This window comes from Acinonyx jubatus, chromosome D2, assembly GCF_027475565.1.
Source record: "Acinonyx jubatus isolate Ajub_Pintada_27869175 chromosome D2, VMU_Ajub_asm_v1.0, whole genome shotgun sequence".
Lineage (NCBI taxonomy): Eukaryota > Metazoa > Chordata > Mammalia > Carnivora > Felidae > Acinonyx > Acinonyx jubatus.
The window spans coordinates 56,412,660-56,429,131 of NC_069393.1; the positions used below are offsets into that span (position 1 = coordinate 56,412,660).

At 37.7% G+C, this 16,472-nt stretch overlaps 1 protein-coding gene across 2 annotated transcripts in view; it reads right to left on the reverse strand.

Annotated features, from left to right (window-relative positions):
• The window catches only part of HPSE2 (heparanase 2 (inactive)), a 660,017-nt gene that overhangs the window by 455,061 nt on the left and 188,484 nt on the right, over positions 1-16,472 (reverse strand). The gene's annotated exons all lie outside the window — the stretch shown is intronic.

Consider the following 16,472-nt stretch of genomic DNA (forward strand, 5'->3'; position numbering starts at 1 on the left):
CTTGATGTGTATTTCTTTGGGCTAGTCTTATGTGGGGTTCACTTATCTTCTTGAATTTGTAGTTTTACATCTCTTGCCAAGTTTTCAGCCATTATATCTTCAAGTGCTTTATCAGCCCCCTTTTCCTCTCCTTCCAGGACTCTAATGACAAAATTATTAGCTCATTTGTTACAATACCACAAGTCCCTGGGGCTCTGCTCTTTTTTTAAGTGTTTTTTTTTTCCTTTTGCTCAAATTGAATATTTCCTATTGTTCTATTTTCCAGCTCACTGATTCTTTCCTCTGTTTTCTCCACTCTGCTCTATCCAATGAGCTCTTTTATTCTGGTTACTGTATTTTCAAGTTCTAAAATTCCCATTGATTCTTCTTTATACCTTCTATTTCTTTGCAGAGATTTTCTATTTTCCATTTATTTCAACTATATTCCTAATTGCTAAATGAAGCATTTCTCTCATAGTTACTTTAAAATCTTTGTCAGATAATTCTAACATCTCTTTTTATCTCAGTATTGGCATCTATAAAGGACTGAATTGTCTGTGTCCCTCAAAATTCATATCATGAAATGTTAACTCCCAATGTGATGATATGAGGAGGTGAGGTTTTTAGAAGGTAATTAGGTTATGAGGGCAGAGACCTCATGAATGGGATTAGTGTCTTCACAAAAAATTGACTAAGATAGCACACTATTATCTTTTTTCATTCAATTTAAGAAATGGTTCTTGCTATGACAAATAATCTCCAAATGAAACCTAGGCAGTTTTATATTATGTTATGAGACTCTGAGTCTTCTTTAAACCTTTATTTAACTAGTTTTTTGGTTTTTTTGGACACCACTTTGATAGAAGTGAGGGCACTGCGTTATTACTACCAGGTGGAAGTAAAAGTACAGGTTACCCAATCAGCCTCCACTGACACCCAAGGGGAGCTCTTTGTCACCGCTGGGTGGGGGTGTGAGTTCCAGCTCTCTAGTCTCTATTGACATCACAGTGGAAAAGGAAAGGGGCGCCTCATTAACAGTCACGAGGAATGACAGCCCAGGTTCACTACTTGAACTTATCTGACATTGCTTTGACAAGAGTGCTGGGGAACAGCATTAGAGCTTTACAAGAGTAGAGAATCTCCACTCAGCCTTTGTTAACATGGTAAGGAGGGACACAATTTTTTGTGTCCTGTTTAGCTGGAGTAGAGTAGTTATTGTCTAAAAGTTTTCTGTCTTACTAGGTTGCTCCTTTACTGATCCTTTGGCTAGAGAGAATTGGTTTTGTTGGGGCTTTTTTGTGTGCATGCATCAGCATTTTTAGGCTGCTGGCTTCTTCAGTGTCAAGTCTGGGACATATGAAGCAAATGAAAACCCCAGAAATTCATCACTATGTCATTGCTTGGGTCCTGATCTGCCTTCTTCTCCTACCTTTCTTTTTATATTTATTATATATATTAAGGGTTTTAATTGTATTTAACAAGAATACTAGCGGAAAATACATCTACTCCATCTTCCTGAAAGTGGGATTAGGCTACATTACCGTTTTTAAATACTATATTTATTCAGGGATAATGTTTATTATTTATTGTCTGTCTTCCCCTGCTAGAAAGCAAACCTCAAAACATCAGGGCTTTTTCCTGGAAGTAGTAGCTTGTTGAATGAATTTATAAAGCCACAAAATGAGTGCTCTCAGAAAAGAAATAATAGAAGAACTGTGATTTTTAAAACTAGTTTTCTGCCAGTGGGAGGAGGTTTAAAGGTGAATAGGAGGAATGAAGAAAAGTCTAAATAAGAATTAAAGGTAGGAAAAAAAGAATTAAATGTAGAAAACAAAATTATAATATGACTAGAGAGTACTGAAACATATAGAGCACCTACAGCTGAACTGAGAGAAAAAATATGGTATAATAGAGCTAAGATTACCCACTCATGGAAACAGATTCTGATTTAGTGAACCTCATGATTAGCAAACACTGCCTGAAGTATGAGAAAAAGGAGGCATACTTCATATTAGCTTTTTAGGTAGTGGGAAAAGTTTGATCTGTTTAATTGTCATCAACCTATTTCCCTAAATACCTTCTAATCTTAATGCCTTCCCTCCTAATCATCCACTTCCCAGCACTGACAACAAAACATTCACGTGTCTTTAAGGCACCTTTAGATCTGAGATATGCTTCTTCCACCAAGCTCACCAAGGTGAAGGATGAAAAAGGCAGTTATTAGGACACATTAAATGAAAGTTATAATACAACTCCTCCCTTAAGCATCCTTATTCTTTACAGGACAATGAAACCCTGCCCCCAAACTCTAAAAACAAAAACAAAAAATAAACAAACAACAAGAACAAAAAACCCACCAAACCAAACAAAAAGCCAACTGCACAAAGCTTTTATTTATCTATTAACATCAAATCCCACATTTCCTCCACAAACCCACCCCTTCTTTTAGTCCTCCCTGGACCCTGATGCAGCCATCAACATCCTGCCACATTCCTATTAATACCCTTGGTACACTGAATGTGCCCTCATAAACAAACACAACAGACACAAAGTTTCAGACACATATACCATTATCATCATGCCAGGCAAAGGAACAGAGAAATTGGAAGCTTCAATAACAGTGACTACCTCAGATCCTATAATCTTCCATTTTCCTGCTGTTTATGACCTACAGCAAAGAAAGGCTTTCTTTTGACCAGGGTTGTAGTACTAGCTCTATCTTGGCTAAAATAAAATTTAAAAATTCTAGACTTTCAGATTTCTTGCCTATAAAATAGAAAAAGGAGTGAGGAAGTGAACAAAATTATATCCAAGATCTCCTCTGGCCCTACTGATCCAAATACTACATACTAAAAGTTTCCTCATTCCGGAAAAAGGGAGGAAAAGCCCAGCTTTGTGAAGAAGTATGCATGTTGAATGGTTCCTGAAGATGCAGGTAGTTGTCAGCAGAATTTCTAACAACTGAAAGTTGACAGACTACAGATAAGAGGCTTGCTCTGAAGTGACCCAGAATTGTTTAATGTTCTTAGTGGGAAAAAATAAGACTGTATATTCATATTTGCTTTTATTTGCATAAAGATAGCCTAGAACAGGTTGGCAAGCTACTGCCAGTGGGCAAAATCAGCCTACTTTAATACAACCCACAAGCTAAGAATGATTTTGACATTTTTTAATGGCTGAAATAGTCGAAAGAATAACAATATTCATAACACAAAATTTTTTAATTCAAATTTCAACGTCTAAAAGTTTTATTGACACCAAGCCATCCTCTCTTGTTAACTATTGTCTATGAGCACTTCATGCTACAACAGAATTAAGCAGTTGCAACTAAGACTATATGGTCTATAAAGCCTAAAATATTTACTATGTGACCCTTTGTAAAATAATTTTCCAACTTCTGCTCTAAGTTAATATACAAGAAATTTTTTAAATGGTTACCTATGAGAAGGGAAAAAGATAAGGGCAATATCTTTTTATACTTTATTTTTGGACTACATAAATGTGTTCCCCCTTTAAGATAACTTTTAAATAAATTTTAATTGTTTCTGGATCTCCTTGCCAAAAAGTACTTTGTATTCTTGTACAGCCAGCCTCCAAGATTGACCCTAGTGGTCCCCACCTCTTGGTATGCACACTCTTGCATAGTCCCTTCCTTTACTGTACCAGGAAGATCTGTGTGACAAATAACATGTGGCAGGTGGTACGTCATTTCCAAGATTGGGTTATAAAAGGCAATGGCTTTTCTCTCCCTCTCCCTCTTTTTCTTTCTCTCCTCCCTGTCTCTTAGCTCACTAGCTCTGGGTGAAATCAGCTGCTATATCATGAGGACACTCAGGCAACCTGTGGAAAGGTCCAGCCTCTGACTAACAGCCAGTGAGGAACTGAAGCCTACCCAAAACCATGTGAATGAGTTTGTGAATGGATTCTCACCATGTTGAGCCTTGAGATGAGACTGCAGTCCCAGACAATATCTTGACTGAAACTTCATGAGAGACCTTAAATCAAAACCACCCAGCTAAGAAGCTCCCACATTCCTTACCCATAGAAACTGAGATGATAACTGTTTGTAGCTTAAGGCACTTAGCTTTGGGGTAGTCTGTTACACAGAAATAGATAACTTATAAAACCATTATCCTTGGCTTTTTAAGAGAAAAAGAAATAACTGGGATAGCATTAAGGGCCAAAATCTCAGATTGGGAGAAGTAAGGGGTGCAGGGAAGATGCAAAGAGGCCAAACCAGTACAAAAATAAGTATACAGATCCGTTTAGAAGGCAAAAAGTGAAGGCAGGGAATATGCTCAGAAATGAATGACAGAAGTCCATTTATAACAAGTGCTCAGGTGGAAAATGTATTAAGGGATTTGTCTATAAAACAGGTGAAGCAGGGAGCAAGAGAGTAGAAAGGAGACAGGGAAAAAGATTTGCTGGACTAGGATCCAAGAGACGAGCATTTCCTAAACCAATTGTGTTCCTAATTAACTATGGAATCTTCGACAAGTCTCTTGGTGTCTCTGGGGATTCCATTTCCTTATCTGAAAAAAAGATTTGGATAGGATGTTTATAAACTCTATCATTGGAGTATCTTCTTTGCACAATGTTGCAGGCAATAGCACTGCCCTGGGTGAAGTACAATCTATTCTGTTTCAGTGGTCTGGAGGGACAGAAGTACGAGCAGGGCATCTTCTCTGCTTGTAAGGCAACCCATTCATGCATTTGCATTTACCACTTATTCAGTAATTGTTTACTGAGTATTTCCTCTGTTCCAGGCATAGTGCACTCAGCTTTAAGGGTAAGAATGGATTTAAAAGGTCAGTGAGACATAATACCATTCCTCAGGAAACCCATAATACACTCATTTTGCCTGGTCCGACACTATCACAATACCTGCCTTTGGGCTTAAGTAGAAAGTTTCCTCTTTCCTTCATCCATCCCTAAAATCTCTAGTTAGCTTCACGTTTCTTCATCTCTGACCTTTTTAAGCTTGTACGTCTATTCTTTTGTCTTCTCCACAGTACTGACTTTGGAAAGTAAAGGGCACCTGGAGAACCAAGGACCTTCCTGTGCACTATTAATTTTAATAACCAGGAGACCATTATTTCCCTTTTTATGGACATTACACATCTATTAATGGAGCCAAAGATTGCTTAGATTGTTTTGCTGTCACACCACAATGGTTGCTCAATCAACTGCAAATTCACTTAGGTGCAAATTCATCATTTTAGTTACAAGATGTATGACATGGAAGCCTTTGTAAATTGATTAGCTGAAATCAATATACTCTTTGTGTATGGAATTCTCTCATATATCAATCCACTAACTCCTCCCAAAAAGGAAACAAATTTGTTTTGGCAGGCCTTCTTCTTAGTGGCTCTTACTAATCACTATTTCTTCTAAATGTTTACAAAGCACAAGCTTAATAATTCACTACATTGTTTTCACAGATATGGGAACATATAAATCACTCTCTTTAAAAAACGACCTTTGGCTCACATTTGATCTTCCGATAGCTTTCCCTACTTATCACATTTGTAGATGACACAGAAAGATTCTCTCATTGCTTGCTTTCTTGCTTTCTTTCTTTCTTTCTTTCTTTCTTTCTTTCTTTCTTTCTTTCTGCTTTCTTTAGTCTCCCTCTTTCTTTACCCTCTTTATCCTCTAAAACTATCAATCAAACAAGTTCCTTACTGTCTTTGGCAGACACTAGCTTCCAGCAGCCATCAAGACAGTTAAGTTCTCACAATTACTATAATTTGCTCTATTAAGCTCTGTAATCTGTATTAGGAAAGTATCCATATCCTCTCTCCAGTCAGACAATCTGTACACAGTCATCGGATAATCAAATACTTTTTATTTGAAAAGAACTTTAGGAATCCTCTAGAAACTGAGGCTAAGGAAAGTAAAGGGTTTGTTTAAGGTCACAGAACTGGGCAGATAAAAAGTCAAAGTTCTTGACACCAAAGGTATCTTATATTGCAACACAATATCTCTCTTTCTCACACACACACAATTTCAAGTGCACATAACTTCACTTCTCCTTTATCCTCAGCCAAATGCTCTTCCCATATTCAAGTGTGCTTATTTCACAAAACCCATTCTTTGACACATTCACTCATGCAACAAGTATTTGTTGAACACTTACCAAACAGTATTACTATTGCCTATTTGTGAACAACTTTATGTTAGTACAACTTATCTTTAATCCAGTACACTCCTAAGAATCTACAATGTCAAAATCCATGAGTCAAAAATAAATTATATTCAACTGTGAAATCCAACCAATAAATAGGAAGTACAGCATAAACTATGATCCATCAACATAATGGAATAGTATGTGGCCATTATGTCATCATTCTGATTGCTACCTTGAAAGATGTGGAATATTTATTACATAATATTAAAAGCAAGATAGAAAGCATAGGTAAATACAACTATAACTCTGTAGATGTTTGGGTGATGTGGAAGAGGCCTGGAAGAGAATATACAAAAATCCATGAAGTAAATAGGATTGTGGGTAATTATTTTCCCTCCTCAAAGTTTCTCTTTAATCTCATATTGATTTTTTTAATGTCAAACCTTTTTTAGAGGAAACTTAATTATATCTAAAGGGAGAGAATTAGATAATACTAGTCTCTTGTTTTGCATTTATAGCCTACACTGTAATATTTCATTTTGCCCAATTCTCCAAACTGGCTGGCGATGAAGCTAGAGTAGAGACAAGAGTCTCTATTTTACAAATATACAGATGAGACTATGCCTTTTACATTCATAGGGAAAAACAAGAACAAAAGCATAAACCAGGTACTTTAGAAGGATTTTTGTTTCTAACCTCTCAGATCATCCTCCAAAACCTGGTATAACACTCCACACACACATTGTAACCAGGTAGTTTTCTTGAGGATTGCCAAATTTGGCCTCTGCCTTTTCCCACAACCAACATAAACCAAGATGGATCAATCAGTCTTTCCTTGGCATTTATTAAAATGGAACTTGGGAAAGAAATCCAGTCCCTTTCTGGTGGCAAAGGTGTCTCAAGATGTAAGAAATAGGATCTGGTGGTGAGCAAGCTTCCAGCCAAGTGAAAGAAGCTGGTCTAAGAAAATGAAGCTGACCAGAGACTAACAGAGTTTATACATGGAAAGAGTTCTCCTGACATTGCAATCTCTTCCTCAACTGTGCTCCTTTCTGAAGTTAACAGAATTGATGAATTTCTACTTTCTTTGGCTGCCTACATTTGTCTGAGTTGGGTTTATGTCACTTGAAATAAAAAAAGTCATTTCTAATATAGCAGATGTTATTATTCCCAATTTATACATAGGAAACCTAAGTTTCAGAAAAATTAAATAGTATTACAAAATGAGTAATCACAAATCTTTTCCATAAAAACAAATTGCATCCCTGGAAAGAAAAAAGCAGCTAAATGAAAAAGGCACAAAAAAGGGAAAACACAAAACAGGCAGAAGCATAGCAAATGGGGAAAAATGTGTAAAAATACCAGTAAAAAAAAAATATATACATTTAAATATATCTGTGTGCATATATATATATATATATACACACACATATATATATATACACATACATATACATACACACACACACACACACACACACACATATATAGTAACATCATTTATGTCTAGTTGAAACTAAGAAAAGATAAAGTGTTTCTATACTAAGTTAGGACGCAAAACTTTTGAGAACAGCTGATTCCATCCTAGAGCTTGCTTCCTTTATTCTTTTTTATGTACAGTGTATCCAGAAGCTTAAGGCTCTCGCTGCCTCAAGGTCTCTCATATGGGCCTTTCCATAGGAGATATAAAACATGGCAGCTTGCTTCTAAACAAGCAAGAAAGAAGGCAAATGAGAATGCCAGAAAGAAAGTCTTAGCAAGATTAAAGTCATGGTCTTTTGCAACCTAGCTCTGAAGTGACATACCATGTTTTCCCATATTCTATTCTTTACAAGTCACTTGGTCCTGCCCACACAGAGTGATTAGCCAAGGGCATGAATATTAGGAGATGGTAAGACATTTCAAAACTGGCCATTCTTGCTACCTCAAATGGTGATGTTTCTTATAATGGATAAAGTCTTAGGTTCATTGAAAAACAGTAGGAAGGGGGAGCCTGGGTGGCTCAGTCGGTTAAGCATCCGACTTCCGCTCAGGTCATGATCTCGTGGTCCATGAGTTCGAGCCCTGTGTCAGGCTCTGTGTTGACAGCTCAGAGCCTGGAGCCTGCTATTCTGTGCCTCCCTCTCTCTCTGCTACCTCCCTGATGATGCTCTGTCTCTCTCTGTCTCTCAAAAATAAATAAATGTTAAAAAAATTTTTAAAAAAAAAGAAAAACAGTAGGAAGTACGGTAAATATTTGTTGAACAATTAAAATGAATGAAAAAGATAAAATGTTACTGTCCTTTTTCACAGAATCAATTATAATTTTCCTCCTACGTTATCAATATTTCTAAATGTTTCTGACCATCTCTGTGGTTGTACCAACTTCCCTAAAATTGACATTCTTGTTTTGTCAGTGCAATACTGATGTGCTCACTCAATAAATAAATCAACATTTCCATCTCAAATAACTCATGCAAGAAGATGAGCAATTCAAAAGATACATGGTGGGGGAGGTGAAGGAAAAAAATAGTTAGGGAGAAAGCCAAACCATAAGAGACTCTTAAAAACTGAGAATAAACTGAGGGTTGATGGGGGGTGGGAAGGAGGGGAGGGTGGGAGATGGGCATTGATGACGGCACCTGTTGGGATGAGCACTGGGTGTTGTATGGAAACAAATTTGACAGTAAATTTCATATTAAAAAAAAGAGAAATTCAATAAAAAAAAGAGATACATGATGAGCTAACAATATGCTAAAACCACATAGCAGCATGGCAATTTTTAGCACATTAAGAAGTGGCAAGACTTTTTCCCCTTTACTTGGTCTAACTATTGGCATCGCTGTTCACACACACACTGATTGCTGCAATAACTCTATCTGGACAACGGCATAACTACAGAAACACTGCAGCGCTGGCTCTAACAGAGCAGAGAAGCAGAGTTTTTATCCTACCCAGTACCACTAAGATATGCTGATCATTCTTACAGAGCTGGTGTTTTGTTTTTTTTTTTCTGAGAAAATATACTGTCTTTGTAAAGAAATGACAAAGTCACCATATGTAATACGTGGAGCCTCTGGACAAGATGTTCTTCCAAGAAAGTCTCCTTCCTTTGCATGCAAGAAAAGGGTCTGCTTTGGAGAAGCACCAGGGAAGTGACAAAAAAAATAATACATGAGGTATAATATTTGGCCATATTGTGCACAGGGCTAGAAGGAAAGATGCAAAAAAGTGTAGTGTAGCTGACTTCAAAAGGCTTAAGAAGACAGATAAACTGAGTGTGCAGCAAAACATGACAGTAGCTTTATTAAGAAAATAGGAATTTTGAAGATGTTTTAAAAGACTTGCTATCTATGAGGGTCTCTTAATTTCATAGGAATCCTGTGTGCTGTTTTTCATCCTTATAAGCTCCCCGCAGGCAAGAACAGAGCATTATTCCTCTGTGTGTTTCCAAGTATAGTGTCCTATACCGGAGGTGATTAATAAATAAATAATAACAAAGTTAACATTTATTGATGACTTAGATAACCAAATTCTCTCAGATAACCAAGTTTAATATAGTTTACCCAACTAAATCTCCACAACACTTTAAATAGCTATTATCATAACCCCATCTTACAGATGAGGCAATGAAGACTTAGAGAAATAAAGTGACTTGCCCAAGTTGATGTAGCTATAATCTGTGGAGCCAAGACTCAAGCCCAGATAGCTGATTCCAAAGCCTTAACCACTCTTAATTCTATACTTAATTGTTGCTAACCTGAATCATTGTTCTTAATTATAGAGGGGGATGATGAGTGACCTCTTCTGGATTCTGTTTTACAGGATTTTGTTTCTCATGTGTCACGGACATAAAGAACAACTTACTGTCAGAGGTGGCCTGCCTTTCACAAATGAGGTACTAAGCAGATCACCTCTCGTTCCCATTCCCACCACATACCATATGTGTACAAAGAAGGTGATCAAGAAAGCAGAGGGCCACTGAGGAAAGATTCCTTGCTTAAAAGGCTTTGTGTGTGTGTGTGTGTGTGTGTGTGTGTGTGTGTGTGTGTTTGGCAAAATGTGACAAGACTGGGGATGGGGGGAGTGGGGAAGGAGAGAGAGACTGGCTGCAACAAACCTTACTTTAAATAGTAAATCCTGAGGCACCTGGGTGGCTCCGTTGGTTAAGCACTTGACTCTTGCTACCACCTCAGGTCATGACCTCAGGGTTGTGAGAGTGAGCCCTGTGTCAGGCTCCACATGTTGAGCCTGCTTGGAATTCTCTCTTTCCCTCTCTCTCTGCTCCTCCCCTACTCGCATGCTCACTCACGTGTTCTCTCTCTCAAAATAAATAAATAAACATTAAAAAAAGTAAAATAAATGATAAATCCTTCCTCCTCCAACTTAAAGTTATTAGTTATTCACAACTCTGAATTACTTTGATCAGTTTGTTTTAGAACTGAAAGAATTCCTGCTGCTCTGGCCAAAGAAAATGACTAGTAACTGAGGACCAAGGCTCTGATGATAAAGTAGTTGTATTTACCAACTCAGACTGCTATAACAAAATACCATAGAGTAGGTACCTTACACAACAAAAATTTATTTTCTCACAGTGCTGGAGGCTGGAATTCCAAGATGAGGAGGCCAGCATGGTCAGGTTCTGGTGAGAGCTCTCTTCCTGGCTTGCAGACAGCCTCCTTCTTGCTATTCCTCACATGGCCTTTCCTCAGTGCTTGTGTGTAAACGAGATCTCTTAGCTCTTCATTTTCATAAGGCTACCTTTCCTATAGGATTAGGACCCCATCCTTATGATCTCATTTAACCTTAATTACCTCCTAAAAGCCATATCACCAAATACAATCATACTGGTGGTTAGAACTTCACATACAAATTTGGGGGAGACAATTCTGTCCATAGCAGTAGTGGTAATAAGTTCTGAGAAAGAACATTCACTAATAACACCCAACCCACACTTTCTCTTCTCCCTCTTCTGCCAGAGCTCCAAATAAGTCCAAGGGACCGTTATATAGTTGAAAAAAGATGCTCCCAAAAGGTATAGTTACATACTGGTCAAAAAGATGCCTGGTGGGCATTGGGGTTGCTTCTTATGCAAGAGAGCTAATCTTCCTTCTGGTAGCAGGATTGACCTGGCAGTTCTGAGATATCCAATAAAAGTCTTCATTTGTAAGATATCAGCAGGAATTAGAATTCATCTGATGCTCTCCTTGGGGGAGAGGGGCCATGGGATAGTTGTCTTTCTATGTGACTGGAACCTTGCTGACTTGGCCTCATAGCCACATGGATATGTCTAATCCAGTTCTGCCACCATGACTAGCAACCTTTGGCCTTGTAAGTGCCGGCTTATACCTTACCATGCTTCTGTCCAACACAGCAGGGACCTGGGAAGACAGCCATTTCAGTGTTCACACTGCCTGAGCCTGGTCCCTTCTCCCCACCCCCAACCCAGGTCAATGCACTGTGATATTCTATATTAACCACTCAGCTCTGCTTAAGACTTCTGGGCCCACTTGGTTAGAGCAAGAGAACACCAGTCCACAGTGAGGTAGTGAAAAGGATAGACTATTTTGTAATTTAAGAAATTGGGGGAGATAGATAAGACTTATCTGCATAATACTTATTCACATGGTTTTTGCCAGGATTAAAAATGTAATATTAGCCAAGTGGTGACTATAACATCAAATCTATAATAAGCACTCACTAAGTAGTAGTCATTATTATTAAAAAGAATCATGAAGATAGAGGAAAAGAGCCCTAAGAGCTTGCAGAAGTGCAGGAAAATGGGAAGGCCTAAGAATCTCCACTGAGAGCCCTAGTGTCACCAAATATATCACTAAAACTCTTCTTGATTAAACATTCATTTTAGTAAGATACCAAAGCTTCTTCAAAAATGACAACACTAATAGCATTAGGTAGAACACAGTGAGCTTTAAGTTTTAAAAGTCACCAATTGGTTGAAATTACTGTCTGACATTTCTGAAGGTTCTTTATTTCCTATGCTTTTATTTTTCTACAAAAGAAAGGAAATCTTCAGATTGATTTCAGTATAGATATTTTCCTATGGTCTTTATAACTTTGGTGTAGAAAGCCTACTGATGTCTCTGAAGAAATGTAATGAAAGAGACTGCTTCTTTCATTTTGAAATGTGAGATAAAGTACGGCATTGTTGGTGCCCACACAGAAGTGACAGACTATACTTCTACTAAATATACCATTTGCTAAGCATCTCTAAGTGTGAGCCTTGTGTGAATGCTGAGGAGACTGAGTTAAAGGAGTCCTAAGGGGATAACTGTGCTCTCCAACTCTGTCCTTGACATAATATCTTCTTGCATTCTCTCCACATTTCCTTCTATTCTCATAATCCTCCTCCAATATTTGCTCCAACAAAACCCTGAAACCTCTTACCCTTCACAATCTACCCTCACCCTTTCAGGTGTGGAGATTTCATTCTCATGTCTGTGAGCACAATATATTTTATCATTTCTTCTCACAGATTCCCTAAACACATTAATACCATTTGGTTCTGGATTGTTCCTCATTTTCCTCCCTTAAAACATTAGAAATATTTTGGAGTTAACAAATATTCCTTGGTTCTCCACTACTTGCAAAGTAGGCTAAGTATTTTCTCATAACAAGAGTGGTTGTCTTTGAATCACTTTTAGGGAAATCTCATGTGCTTTTCTGAATGGAGTCAAAAGAGATGACAAGCTGAACACCAGTATCAATGTTCAGTCACTGGAATCCTGGGAACACAGCTCTACAAAGCATCAACTTTGTCCCATTTAGCACATTAGTGAGAAATAAATGAAATTAAAATCTTTTATTCTATTAAAATCTTTTATTCTGTTTAAAGCAGCAGTATAAGTTTGAAGTATTACATAAACCCAAGCATTTTCTACCTTCTTTCTTTCTTTTTTATTTTTTTAATGTTTTTATTTATTTTTGAGACAGAGAGAGACAGAGCATGAGCATGGGAGGGGCAGAGAGAAAGGGAGACACAGAATCTGAAGCAGGCTCCAGGCTGTGAGCTCAGCACAGAGCCTGACGCGGGGCTCGAACTAATGGACTGTGAGATAATGACCTGAGCTGAAGTCGGACATTTAACCAACTGAGCCACCCAGGTGCCCCTTCGTTCTTTCTTTTTTAAAGTTTATTTATTTTGAGAAAGAGAGAGGGAGGGAGGGGCACAGAGAGGAAGGGAGAAAGAAAATCCCAAGGAGGCTCTGCACTATTAGAGGGGCTCTGCCCCCATGAGATGTGGGCTCTGCCCCCATGAGATGTGGGGCTCAATCTCATGAACTGTGATATCATGATCTGAGCTGAAATCCAGAGTCCAACGCTTAACCAACTGAGCCATCCAGGTGCCCCTACCTATTTCTTTCTAATGTATGTATACTTTAGGTTATATTGTAGTAAACTAAAAATAATTCAAATTTGATTGTTTTAGGTACTTAGAGAGGATAATAGATGTCCCCCTCAAAACAAAATTAGAAATGACGGTTAAATTGAATATTAAAACTCAATGGATCAAAATATCAATGATATATAAAACTCTAAGACTAGAAAGACCTATTTAAATACATAACCATATCCAAAGAAAGAAGTTGTGATCAGAAGAAGATTGATTAGCTATAGGAGCAGAATCACAGAAGGAATACTGATATAAGTAGGGGGAATTTTAGCCTACAGAACAATTTCAACAATTCCAATAATTTTCAGTAATTTTTATTGAGTACCTACTAGACATCATTTTGGATCTGAAGACACCATAGTGAACAGGGAAGCTAAAGCCCATCTCCCAGACCTTACATTCTAGATGGAAGGGACAAACAATAAAGAAAGAAAGGAGAAATTCCAATTGTTAAAAAGTTCCATTAAGAAGACAAACCAGAGAATAATGTTATGATAAAGCATAGTGTGTGTAGGCAGGGGAGGGATATTTAAATTGGTTTGGTATAGGTTTGGATGAATATACAAAAGATAGTAGTGGCTTAAATGAGATGAAGTTTCTTTTTCTCCCACTTAAAAGAGGCCTGTAAGTACACAACCCTGGGTTATTTGAGAAATTCATCAGAGACTCAGGCTTTCCAGATCTCTGCTGTACCATCCTTAGTAAATGCCCTTTTTCCCCATGACCCAAAATGACTGCTAGAGCCCAGTCACTGTATTTGATATTCCAGGGAACAAGATGGAAAGGGGGAGAAAGAAGGACATATCTTTTTCCTTTTAGGTACTGTTTTCAAAGCACCACATTACACTTTGTCTTACATTTCATTGGCCAGAACTTAAAGGACAGCATCCAGCTGTAAGAGAGGCTGGGTAATAGAGCCCTTTGGCTGTGTGGCAATGTGCCTAACAAGGGGAGAAAGGGAGAGAAGATATTGGAAAGCAAAGATCTTTCTTGCTGAAGGTGGTCTGGAAAGGCCTCTCTGAGGAGCTAACATGGCCTGAAGCCTCAATAATGAGAAGGAGACAGCCATGAAAAGATGTGGAGGTAGAACATTTCAATCAGAGAAAAGGACAAGAGCAAAATCCCCAAAGTGAGAATGAACTCTGCATATCTCTGGAATCAAAAGAAAGCTAGGGCACTGAAAAAACTGAGGGAAAGGATGCTACAACATGAAGTCAGGAGATTAGCATGTTAGACCTTATGATGGTCACAGTGATGAATTCAAATTGGGGTATTTTCAGTCCCCTTAAAAGGGTCATCCTCATTGTGATAAGGATGAATTTGAGACCATCAAACATGTGATTAGCCCAAGACATGTGATTTATCTACGCTCCATTGTGGTGCCTACAGGCGTGCTGAGCAGTGTTCTCATTTTACATACTCCATCAGTAAAGTGGCTTCTGGTTCTTGAGTCCCACTCTCCTCCCCCGACTTCCTTGGTAACTTTTCTCAGTTGTTGCATTGGAAGGCTTGGGCTTTAAGAAGACTGTGGAAGCATGTCATGAACAGAAATACAATTCAAGGTAGTTAAATCCTGAATTCCCTCAAAATAAACAATCGGCCAAGTAAGATAAGATTTCACTCTCAGCATCCAAGAAAAATACTCAGAAAAGACTCTCTTAACCTTTGTTTGCAATAAAATAAACAGCTCAACAGTTTCCCTTCTGTTTCTCCCACATTTCATATTGGGGTTTGTGGGAAGTGTTCACATCTGCAGAGAAAAGAAAGGGAGCAGCTGGAGAGGCTGTCTCATCTTCCAGCATTTGTTCTCTACAAGCTTTGACAATTGGAGTCACAGAACTTTAAGAAAGTTTAGCTGTTTAAAGATGGATCTAGATTCCCAAAAGATCAGTAGAGTTGTTAATAAAATAATGCCCTATAAGGCGAGTATCTTAGAGGTCTTTCATTGTCTCCACAAATGTCACTCACTCACACACTCAAATATACATACACACACACACACACACACACACACACATACTTGTATACATTTAAATACATATACAATAACTAAACCAGGCCAATTAATTTGCATATGACATATTTTTAATGCATTTGTAGAACCTAGCTGGGCATTCTAGAGAACAAGTTAAAGTCAAGGATTAGTCAAACAAACAAATAGAATTTAAAAAAAAAACATACAAGGAAAATGAGGTCACACAGAGAACCATGAAACAAAAAAGAAGGTGATGCAATAGGAACAGTCAAACTTCAATTAAATGAATGAAAATTACATGATTATTATTCATACGCTCTACTATTGAACATTTACTATAGTCTAGGCAATGTGCTAAACACTTAAATTACCTTATCTCATTTAAAATAATAATGTCAAGAGACAGGTACTGTTATTACACCTATTTATAGTTAAGGAAACTGAGTGCAGAGACATTAAATATTTTGCCAAGTCTGAGAACTAGTAAGTGATGTGGCTGGACTCAAACCAGATCTATCTGAGTCTTAGGCTTCTCATGCTTATGTGATACTCATATGCCATAGGGGTTAGGAAGAAGGGAGGAAAATGTAAAATTTAGCTACATTAATATTAAAATTTTATAATATTTCTACTGGATTATATTCCTATCACAGCTCACCTGAAGTATCATGTCAAATTTAGGACCAAAACTTAAAGACACAGACTTGAAGAGTTAGGAGGTACTGGCTCCCACTACTTCTAGCTATGTGACCTATGAGAACCTCAAGTTCTCCATGGCAAAGTGAGAAAAATATCTACTTTACAGAGTTGATGTGAAGACTGAAGATAATGTGTATGAAGGGAAAAATACAGTGTCTGGCATACAGCAAACAGAAAAGGCACTAAAAATATGGCAGCCAATATATTTATGACTCTTATTCTGAGAGGATGACGACTAGGGTATTGATCATGCTTTCTGAACATTAGTATGAGATGTGAATTCACACTTTCTAAGGGAG